The following is a 12263-nucleotide window of genomic DNA, read 5'->3' on the forward strand; positions in this document are numbered from 1 at the left end:
TGCTTTTTTCACAATGTATTTTAATTGATGACAGCACATATATTTTTTTTTATCTAAGTATGTATTCATTTTCATTTAACGGTCCAAGAGTTAAAACGGTATGCAATATTTGTGAAGTTACTCGTTATTTACTTGATAAGGTGGAAAACCCATGCAGATGTAGTGACAGGATCATCTTAATTCTTCACGACATATGTCGTATAATTAACCTTATCAAAGATACCAGATAAAAATAACTTATACACCAAACGCACATTTCTTCTTCAAGATACTCATCAATGACCTTCGAATAAAAAGTTAAAAAGTCCAAATAAATACGAAGATGAACATGTTGATGACCACTGAGAACAAAAATTCCGAAAGTTTTTGCCAAATACAGCTATTAAAGGTTATATATAAACTCATCATAGATACCAGGACTAAATTTTGTATATACGCCAGACGCGCGTTTCGACTTATCAGTGACGCTCGAATCCAAAAAAGTTAAAAAGGCCAAATAAAGTACGAAGTTGAAGAGCATTTCCCAGTTTAAAAAGATGTAAGCACTTAATTTATAATTATGAACATATCAACTATAATTTATGAAATTTTCAGGTTTGATGCTCTTCTGGCATGAATGTGCATTACAATATTGGTTGATCAGTGAACTGTTGAATATTGCACAGAAATATTAGGCCAATCAACCTGGTCATAATTGAAAACATCAAAGTACCAGACCGTGGTTTTAAAGTGTACTCATTTATAATTTGAAATGTAATCTGGTTTCCATTTAACGCTATTCACCATTACATTCATCGACCTTTTTATACATTTTTTTCGTGATAAAGCCGTATTACATGGTCATTATTCTTGTTCTTTACATTTTTCTTTCATTTTCTAAACTTATTTATCTCTATATTTTTTTAAGTAATCTTTCATATCAGTTTTATAATTTCAAGATCTTAATTTTTTTTAAATATTAGAGATAATTTTATTATAGTATCTTAATTCATGGTTGTCAAATTAAAATTTGAGTTCCTTCCCTTAGAACAATGTCTTTCTATTGATCTCATTGTTTTCTGTGATATCAATTTAACGTGGCTCGGTAGTTATACTTATACATCCCGTCAATGTGTTTGTATTATCTTTCATTTTTGCTTTTGTGTTTTGTATATGCGACTTTTTGTGTTTCGTTTGTTCTTATAACCCGACTCTGTACTTTAAAAGATCCTGTCAGTATGTTATTGTTCTATTATTTGTCATTATGTTATATTCCTATTATAAATTAGAAAATATGTGGAACCACACACGTCAAATTTATTTAATTACGTAGAGGAATGAACCATTTGTGGATTCTTATAAACCATATAGAACTTTTTACTTACTTAATACTCTTCGTGCGTAGTTGCACATGAGACCACTACCAACGCCCTCCATTGTTGCCTGTCTTGTGCCTTTCTTTCGGCTTCTCACCATGTCATTCCCATGATTCTAAGTTCACTCTCTATTGTACGTCGCCATGTTTCTTTCGATCTCCCTCTCTTTCTTTTCCGCTCTGCTGGTGTCCAACTAAGAGCTATCCTTGTGATGTCATGTTTTTCTTTTCGTAGAACATGGCCTATCCATTTCCATCGCCTTTTTTTAATTTCTGCTCTGATGTCTCGTTGTAAGGTTTATAGGGTGTATAGTTCTTTATTACTGATGGTTTTTGGCCAGAAGATCTTGCAAATTTCCCGAAGACATGTATTGTGGAAAGATGACAGTTTGTTGAAGTCAGATTTTATAACCCTCCATGACTCTGCACCATATAGCAAAACTGATTTTACATTGCTATTATAGATTTTGATTTTTGTGGACCAGGATATTGATGTTGTTTTCCATATTATTCGTAATCTGCAGAAAGAAGTTCTGGCTTTGTTGATCCTTGCCATTATATCTTTGCTAGTGAAGTTGTCCTGGCTTGTATTAGTACCTAGATAAGTAAAATTTTCCACTTCTCCTATGTTGTCTCTTTTAAGTGTTATTGGTTGTTTACTAGTTTTGTCATTAAGGCTAATTATCTTTGTCTGTTGTGTGCATTTATCTTTAAACCTGCAGATAGAGCAGTCTCATGTAGTCTTGATGTTTTGTTCTGCATGTTTGCTCTAGTTGTTGATAATAGGCATGTGTCGTCTGCAAATTAGATCTTCTAATATTGTGTTCATCGACCATCTTATTTCAGTTACTCTGTTGCCAAGTGTTCTTCTCATGCACCAGTCGATGACAATGAGGAAAAGAAGGGGATAGCCGATGCATCCTGGTCTAACTCCAGATTGTACATTGAACCAGGTGGATTGGGTTCCATTATGTAGGACACAGCATCTGTAGTTGCTGTAAAATTATTTGTTTCGGCTTTCAAACTTTTGTATCTGGGCGTCACTAGTAAGTCTTGTGTGGACAAAATGCACTTCTGGCGTATTAAAATTTTAAACTTGTTGCCTTTTGTTAGCTATTATTCGTGTGTTTCTTTGTCAATTATGTTCTCCTATTTATTTATATTGTAGTCCTGTAATGTTGTGTTGTCATTTTAATGTTATATTTCACATGGCCATAAAAGAGGGAGGTTTGGCATGCCACAAAACCAGGTCCAACCCACCATTTTTTCCTTTAAAAATGTCCTGTACCAAGTCAGGAGTATGGCCATTGTTATATTATAGTTCGTTTTTGTGTGTGTTACATTTTAACGTTGTGTTTCCGTTGTGTCGTTTGTTTTCTCTTATTTGTGAGTGTGAATTCACATTACTATAAGACGTGTCACGGTACTTATCTATCCCAAATTCACGTATTTGGTTTTGATGTTATATTTGTTATTCTCATAGGATTTTGTCTACTGCTTAGTCCGTTTCTGTGTGTGTTACATTTTAATGTCGTGTCGTTGTTCTCCTCTTATATTTAATGGGTTTCCTTCAGTTTTAGTTTGTAACCCCGATTTTGTTTTTTGTCCATGGATTTATGAGTTTTGAACAGCGGTATACTACTGTTGCCTTTATTGATCATGTTAATTATTTTCTCAGGTATGCCATACGTTCTCATTATTTCCCACATGCTGTCTCTGTCCAAGCTATCAAAAGCCTTTTCAAAGTCCACAAAGTTTATGACGATGTTGTGTTGCCATTCTATGCACTGCTCAATGATGTTTCTGAGTGTGAATATGTGGTCACTGCACCCTTTATTGGCTCTAAAACATGCTTGTTCTTTCCGCAAGGTGTCATCTAAAGCATCTACTATTCGCTTGGCAATAACTCTAAGGAAAACTTTTGCAGGTACAGATAGTAGAGATATACCTCTCCAGTTGTTGCAATTTTTCATGTCACCTTTCTTGGCAAGTTTAACTCGTAGTCCTTCTTCCCAGTCTTCATGTATAACTTCTTCCTCCTATATTCTGCTAAATAGTGTTTGTAGTACTAGTATTGATGCTGTTGTTTCTACATCTGCCTTAATGAGTTCTGCACTGATGTTGTCTACTCCAGCTGATCACTCATTTTGAGCTTGCATAATGCTTTCTTTATTTCACCAAGTTCAAATTTTTCTTCTGATATATCTATTTCAATTTTGTCTTCAGTTTTATCGAATTGAGCTGGTTTGTCTGGTGGTTCTCTGTTAAAAACTTCCAGTAAGTGCTCTGCCCATCTTTCAAGTTTCCGTGATTCTGATGTTAGTACCTCTCCATTCTTGCTTAAAACTGGTGTGTCATTGTTGTTACTTTTCCCACATAGCTGTTTAGTGATCTTATATGCAGTACTTAGTTCTCCATGTTTGCATGCCCTTTCTGCTTCATATGCCAATCCTTCAATGTATTGTAATTTGTCTTCTCTAGCTTTTTTCTTAACTTCTTTATTACGTACTGAGTATTCTTTTTGTGCTTTTCTTTCAACCTTTCCGATCTTGCCTGATTGCACTTACTTTTTGTAGATCTTCTCTTTTCAATAACATTCCAGATTGTATCTGAAATCCATCTTTTCCTTGTACTGTCTCTAATTCCAAGTACATTCTCAGCTGTATCGTTAAACATAGTTTTTACTTTGTTCCAATGTTCATTTAGATCAGGACCAATGTTGTCATTGTTTTCACTGATATTTTGTAGTGTTTGGTATTGGTTTCTTATGCTGATGTTATTTTTTTGTCTTATCAGTTTGTATTTGAGGCGGTGGATGTTATATGCGTTTCTGTTATGCTGTGGTCTGACTACCTTTCTCAGTTTAAGTTTAATTTTCCCAAGTAGAAGGTGGTGGTCACTTCCATAATCGGCTCCCCTTTTGACACAGACATCCATCAGAGACTTTCTCCATCTTCCATTTACAATTATGTGGTCTATCTGGTTTTGGTCCCTGCCATTTGGTGAGTTCCATGTAAGCTTGTGAATGTCCTTGTGTGGAAATAGGGAACCTCCAATAACTAGATTTTTTTCAAGCCGCATACATCTACTAAAAGTCCACCATTTTTATTGCATTCTCCACATCCATGTCTGCCCATTATTCTTTCCTTAGATGAGTTATCTGCCCCAATCTTTGCATTTAGATCACCATTTACAAGACATAAATCATGTGCTGGTACTTTACTGACAAGGGATTGTAATTTGTCGTAAAATTTATTCTTGTCCTCAATGCTAGCTACGTTGGTAGGTGCATAGCATTGAATCACTGACAGTTTTGAGTATTTTGAGTAAAACCTTGCCAAAATAAGCCTTTCATCCACTGGTTGCCATTCTAGAAGAGATCTTTTGCTTCCTTGCTTAGTACTAAAGCAACTTCCTCATAGTGTTTGTTGTCTGTTCGGCCTGAGTACAGTATGGTCTCACCTGTGTCAGTTGTGATCGATCCTTTGTTTAACCATCGGCATTCACTGACACCTAGTATACTGATTTTATACCTTCTCATCTCATTGACAACTTGTGCTGTTTTTCCCGTCTCATACATGGTCCGTACATTCCATGCCCCTATACTGAGAACATTTTTTTTGGCGTTAACAGTCCACACTTCTTGTCCCTAGCTGCATTTCTGCTTTCACTAGACACATTCATTGGGTCATCTGTATGACTTATGTCCTCATTCACACAATTCAGTATTTCTTTTGGTGTGGTTTCCGTAAAAAGCTTTTGTTTACTCTGCCTGGTGATTAGCCATGCGAGAAACCTACTACCTGCAGGATGGAGTTTTGCTGTCTGGGTTTTCTTTCCCATAGACGATTGCCTGCCAGGCTGATGAGTTCCATCTTCCCAGCTTTTCTTTCTGGGTCTGCTCCCATAGCCTTCGGTCTTCCAAGATCGAACCCCAATGCAGTGGTACTATTTACCCATAGTTGGGACAAGGTTGATGAGTGTAAGGGCGTGTCTATGCGCTGATGGGCCTACACACTGCATCTCTTGGGTCCTTGTTGCTCCGAGATCCTCTACAATAATGCCTAGAATGCTAGATCCTAGTTACCATGTGATGTTGCAAGGAGGCATTGTAGAAGTCTTGAATAGTGTAGAGGCTATGTACTGGCAGAGAGACTTACACACTCGGCTTTCTTTTCAACTTTCAATGCAGGCTAGCCAGCGGTGAAAGAGAGCGAGCATATGGCTCTAACCACACTAGACGCTTACACAATCCTGTGGAACAAACCACCAACACATATAGAACTTTTGGACTATTTTAAATCTCGGTCTATTTCGGAAATTAATTCTTACATACTTTTGATTTTTTAACTCTGTATGCTAACATTGCCAATGTGAAATTTTAGAGTTGTTTGTATAAACATTGAACGACAAAAAAATGTGACGTATAAATTTTCTGACGTCAGACACGCGAGATTGTTTCTCTTAAAATTGTAACACGATGACGACTGCTGTACCCATATTTTGACTATTTTATTTTAGTATGTCTATTTAGTTAACGCATCATTGTAAATATAACGGAATTTGATGAGACTGTCGTACAGAGTGAGAGATTTGGCGCTATAAAACCAGGTTTAATCCACCCTTTTCTACATTTGAAAATGCCTACATACCAAGTCAGGAAGATGACAGTTGTTGTCCATTTCCTCTGAGTTCAGTATTTTTGTGATTTTACTTTTTTTCTTATGTTTGAAAGACGCGTTTTGTCGACTTAGCAGTGATCGGCATTCGATCCTGTGCCACCATTTGCGCTTCTGTCTTATTACTTGTTCCTATTTCAGACTTAGAAAGACTTTATGGAGGAGCTTCTCACAAAGAATGATCAGTAGATGGCTTTATTCTTAACTTAACGTTGCACATGAACTGTTCATCTGTTTGTATCACCAAAGTTTACTCCTAGTTGTATCATAAGGCTTTGTCATGTTTGCGTTTGCTTACGTTTTTAATTTGTACTTTGGTAGGTGTTTTGCGGATTTTTGTCGAGCAGCAGTTTTTTTCTTGATCAATGTATGGTATACATTTTTTTCGTTTAAGTGGGGTTTTAGTTGATCTTATTCCCTCATCTCATTCGTCAATGTCATGTATATGTACCAGGTAATCGACACAGGCTCCAGAGAGGCTCCAGCTTTAATATGTTATATAGTAAAAGAACTTTATTCTAGAGTTGTCATGTTGTTTTTTTTTTATCATAAACCTAATATATCTTTACTGGACATTACAAAGGGTCCCGTCATAATAGAAAATGCCAGACAAAGGAAAAGTGATTCTTGTATGACAGCAATAGTATAAGTGCCACAGAATCCCAAATAGTGATAAACATCCAACACGAAGTGCCCAGAAAGGTGTATGTATATTTAGGATCGCATCACAATCTGACATTGTGACAGATGGAGATAAAAAGAAAACTATAGCCTACAAGATATTATAAAAGAAGGAACATTTTCTTTTTACAAGTTTCAAAAAAAACTTTTCTTGATACAGCAAAATGCCATTTGTCAAATGATAAGAGAATGGAAACAGTGAATATGTCAAAGAGACAACAACCCTACCAAAGAACAGAAATCTTCCCAAATGCCACCAATGAGTCTTCAACACATGCAGTTAATTAGACAGAAATAAAACGAAACAAAAAACAAAAAGAGTAACTGCTGTGATGTTGTACAAATAATAGATTTTTGGATAGCCGATGTGTAGGGGTAAGCGCATCGGACTACTAACCGCACAATAGTTACTGGTTCAATCACCGTTAAGTTGAGAAAATATCAGGGACTGAATTTTCGGTTTTCCCTTGACACCATTTGGAAGTCTGGTCTTTAGAAACGCCGATAGTCCGTCGGAAGGGGACGATAAATGTGTTAGAGAGCCATATACCTTGCCCTATTAGATTTCGAAAAAGAACAGGCTAATGCCGCTACAAGACAGCACTCGCACCCGCAAAGTGTAAAGGGATTAATATAATTTGCAATTACTTGTTTCCAAATCCACTGTAAATAAATATCTTTCAATTAAATGTATTTTTTTAAAAGTAATATGTTTAAACAGATTGAACATAACTGGTTAACAAACCATTCTATGTTACAAAGGTTGCAAAGTAAGACTATCAAGTGCAATTCAATTGCAAGCGATTTATTTTACTGTGAACAATCTATTTATTTTATCATTTAATTATTTGTTAACGTTTTGAGTAAGGTAAAATAATCTCTCTGATATTCTCCTAGTGACAAACATTTAAATTTCTTTTCATCAGATGTTTTTCCAAACATGAGTGTTTTATTATGATAGGCGATCTTAATATTGTTTTGATCTTGTGATGTTTAACACAAACGAAACATAATGTCACTAGGATATTGGTGATAAGGTTTGTTTTATGGTGTACTACATCAAGTACGTCTTCATATGGTGCCCCTTTAACATCGTCATGTCTAGTGTAATGTAGCAAAGTCACAGTCAAGAGGTGCTTTAGTGGTTTCTTAATTTGGTGTTTATGTTTTGACTTAAATCCGTGGTCAAAAGAAAATTCCAAACATAAAGGCCCGACATGAAAAAATATGAGACAGTTCCATTTAGAGAACTATTCTAACAGCCTAAATTATAAAAAAAAAAAATACGATAAAACAAATAAACCAATGGCATGAGCCAATGACAACCACTGAACTTTAGGCTCCTGACTTGAGACATGCTTATAAAGAATGTGGCGGGGTTAAACATGTTTATGAGCGCTCAACCATAATGTCACTAGGATATTGGTGATAAGGTTTGTTTTATGGCGCACTACATCAAGTACGCCTTCATATGGTCCTTTTACATTGTCATGTAGTGTAATGTAGCAAAGTCACAGTCAAGAGGTGCTTTAATGAAATCTTTTTATGGTGTTTGTGTTTTGGCTTTAATACGCGGTCAGTCTATTTTGCAGTGATGATTTATTAAAGTCTTAAAAACAGTAGAAAATCTGGACAAGGTACAAAAATACATATAATTTCATTTTGCAATGATTTATTTTTGCAATGAGCGCCCCAAAGAAGCAGAAATATAAATTCCAATACAAGCACAAATTATACAAAACACAAAATTTAATAAGGATTGGTACAATATTGATAAAGTTATTAATATTGATATAAAATAGTATAGAGTACAATTCCATGATGAATAATAAAGAAAATGTTATTCTTTGAACATTTTCCTCTCAATTTTCCTTTAATTAAGAATTGAATGCTCTTTTTTGTAAATTTATTGGGGTGTAAAATCGTTGACCGAAGTACATTTTGTATGAAGCGCGGAAGCGCTTCATACTTAAAATGTGCGCACGGTCAACGCTTTTACAACCCTATAAAGTTACAAAAAAAAGCATTCAATACTTATAATTACATTTTTACCTATAGGATCATGAAAACACGCCTTTTATCAAGTTTTTATTTCATTTACCTGTGCACTTTATTGTGGGACCTCGTGTCATCATGAATGAGAAGTTTTATTGAGTGATACAACTGCTTAAGGAATAACACAGGATGTGCCGTTAGCCAATCAGAATAACGTATTGTAATGAAACATACATCTAATGTAATTATTAGTACATAAGAAGGTTAAAAATTAAAATAGATAGATTGAACTTGAATAAAGCAAAAGTGATCAGCAAAACAAGATCTAAACTTAACTTACGTTGTTGAAATCGTCGCTCGAACCATATTTTTTTATGATTTTTGTTTGCGTTTTTGCCAAACATCTGAATTTGTTTTTATAGATAGACGGAAATTAAATTTGCAAAAATTCATAAGCAAGATAAGATATACCAATATGTCTAATAGACAAAACCGTCAGTTTAATCTTATTTCTCTTTTTAAATTACAATTTCTACCTATTTGTATTGTTCTTGCTCTTATCTTGAAACTATTATAAGTAGATCTATAGCCATTGCAAATAGCAAAAATGATCAGACTAGATCTACAAATAATTCAACATATAGCAACAATTTTCAGTCGACTCCTAATTTGAGTTCTTGCTCTTTCAAGATGATTTTTACCAATATTTTACGTGTTTGGCTATTGCCTTGAAAACTATAAGAGATAGATAGACAAAAAATAATGGTCAAATTGGTCAGCATTTGCAGAAACCGTTAGGAGACTCTAAATGACAATGTTTTTGTGTTTTGGGCAATAACCGAGAGAAATTGTAAAAAGAGAAATAATGAACAATACAAGATCAACTAAACAGTTTTTTTCGTCATGAATTTTATTCTAGTTCACAACGTGGGAGACTGTCAATTGTACAAGATGAATATATATAGTCCTAAGCGAGCGACACAGGAAGGTCGTATGAATCTCTAGTTAGATTGAAAAATAATCTTAAGTTTCCTCCTTAAGATCAGCAATCTTTTACGAAAGCACCTATCTGACTCCAATGCGTGTTTCCTTGAAACAAATATTTATACTTTCGTGAGCTGAATATGTTTACAGGCTTTAAATCAGTTTGATTAGATTTTTTTTTTAAATATGCTTTTCTAGCTGCTGTGGTACTAAAAGTAACGTAGCAACCAAAGCTATTAATCTTAATGTGTGAATTTCCTAAAGTTATATTGGCAGTAACAATCATTTTATTATGTGCTTCATCAAACTAACAGTTCTTAAAGTGTATTGTGTTGCCATTATAGTGAATTTATATTGTTTTGAAAAATTCATTTATTGACTTTTATAATGGGTTCTACCTGCCCTTGCTATGATATACCTTGGTGGTACATATCTGACATGGATCAAAGAAAAGTTTTAAATTGAAGAAAATGTAATTAATTATGTTATAAAACTGTTTTAAATATTTTTGAACTGCTATAAACTACAGTTTCACTAGGCAGAATAAATGGATGGTGTTTATGTTACTTAGAATTAGATTAGTGATCACGTTTTTTGCAGACACATCTGTTCAGAATGGGGATGTTAATTCCAGTGCCTCATTTAGAGAGAGCAATGCCTCACGTAGAGATATCCTGTTCAATTCACCCTCATTTTTCCAGTTGTGTATGTTACTGTTGAGCAAGATCCGTGTAGTTTTTACATTCTTATACTGCTCTGAAAACTATCATACTATTTCACTTTATTTTTGTACGATATTATATAGAAAGTATGTATACCATCAAATTTATAGATTCTATAACATCCTTTCCTTAGAAAAGAGGGACGAAAGATATTCTTATACTGCTCTGAAAACTATCATACTATTTCACTTTATTTTTGTACGATATTATATAGAAAGTATGTATACCATCAAATTTATAGATTCTATAACATCCTTTCCTTAGAAAAGAGGGACGAAAGATACCAGAGGGACAGTCAAACTCATAAATCGAAAACAAACTGAAAACGTCATGGCTAAAAATGAAAAAGACAAACAGACAAACAATAGCATACATGACACAACACAGTGAATAAAAGAATAAGCAACACGAACCCCACCAAAAACTGGGAGTGGCTCAAGTGTTCCAAAAGGGTAAGTAGATCCTGCTGTTATAAGTGACATTACTTTAATTAAGTCTAAGGCTATGTGAAATAAAACCGTCGCTTTTAATCTGGCATTATCTGCGTCTCTTCTATGTATGCAGCCATTAGAAGTAAGACAAATAGTTGACATGCTTTCAGACAGTCACGAGCTAGCACTTCGACTGACAAGAAAGGAAACATTGTAAAAGAGGGGCGAAAGGACCAAGAGGGACATCCAAACTCATAGATCAGAAACAGACAACGCCATGATTAAAAAAGAAAAAGACATACAGAAAAATAATAGCACACAAGTCACAACATTGAAAACTGTAGACTAAGCAACACGGACCCCACCAAAAACTAAGGGTGATCTCAGGTGCTCCGGAAGGGTAAGCAGAACACGCTCCATATGTAACACCCGTCGTGTTTCATATGTTATCACACACCTGATTCGGTAGTTCACATTCGTGAAAAGGAAACGGGATTGTAGTTACATCCATTCCTAAGGAACATATCCGATATAATCTGTGAAACGGGTGTTCCATAATTGTCAACCATCTCGTGATGTAGCATATGCCATTTGACATTAAGCATTCAGGATTCCATAACTGAGGTTCGTCATTGTATTATATGACACTGGACATTAAGCATCAATCCATCTATCCATAACCTTAAGAGTCCTGGTGATTTTCTACCCCTTCAAACATTCCTCTACATTTTAATTTCATACATGTAGTAGGGCAATTCAATTCCGAATATTTTAATTACACTGAATTATAAGAATTTTTTCAATAGATTTAAGAGTTTCCAATTGTATGGCTTTATTGGGTTTCCCCTCACAAACATGCACTTCTGCATGGATACAGATATTAAAATTTGATGGAACATGACAAAATTAAGCACCTTTTCTATGGTTACTCTTTTTTTTTAATAGACATACATAATTAAATCGATCAGCACTCCAAAACGAAAGTTGGATGAGGTGTATCACACAGGGGCGGATCCAGCCATTTTAAAAAGGGGGATTCCCAACCCAGGACAAAGGGGGGTCCAACTATATGTCCCCATTCAAATGCATTGAGCGGCCAAAAAAGGGGGGTTCCAACCCCCGGACCCCCCCCCCCCCCCCTGGATCCGCCAATGATCACATATGATGTTTTCTGAATTTCTGAAAGGGTGTTATTACAATGTGAAATTAAACAAGATGTGTGTGACACATTTCCCTCTGATATTTGGTTTATTGGATTTGAAAAATTCAACCTGTTAATCTATAAGAGGGATTATAAATTCAACAATATTTACAAAATCTGAAGGATTGCCAAAATCTGGGGTTTGTCTTCTCATAGTTTAGAATTCCAGAACTGATAATATTTGTGTTTACTTTTCTGTAAAATTCATGATATAAT

This window comes from Mytilus edulis, chromosome 5, assembly GCF_963676685.1.
Source record: "Mytilus edulis chromosome 5, xbMytEdul2.2, whole genome shotgun sequence".
NCBI classification, from domain to species: Eukaryota; Metazoa; Mollusca; class Bivalvia; order Mytilida; family Mytilidae; genus Mytilus; species Mytilus edulis.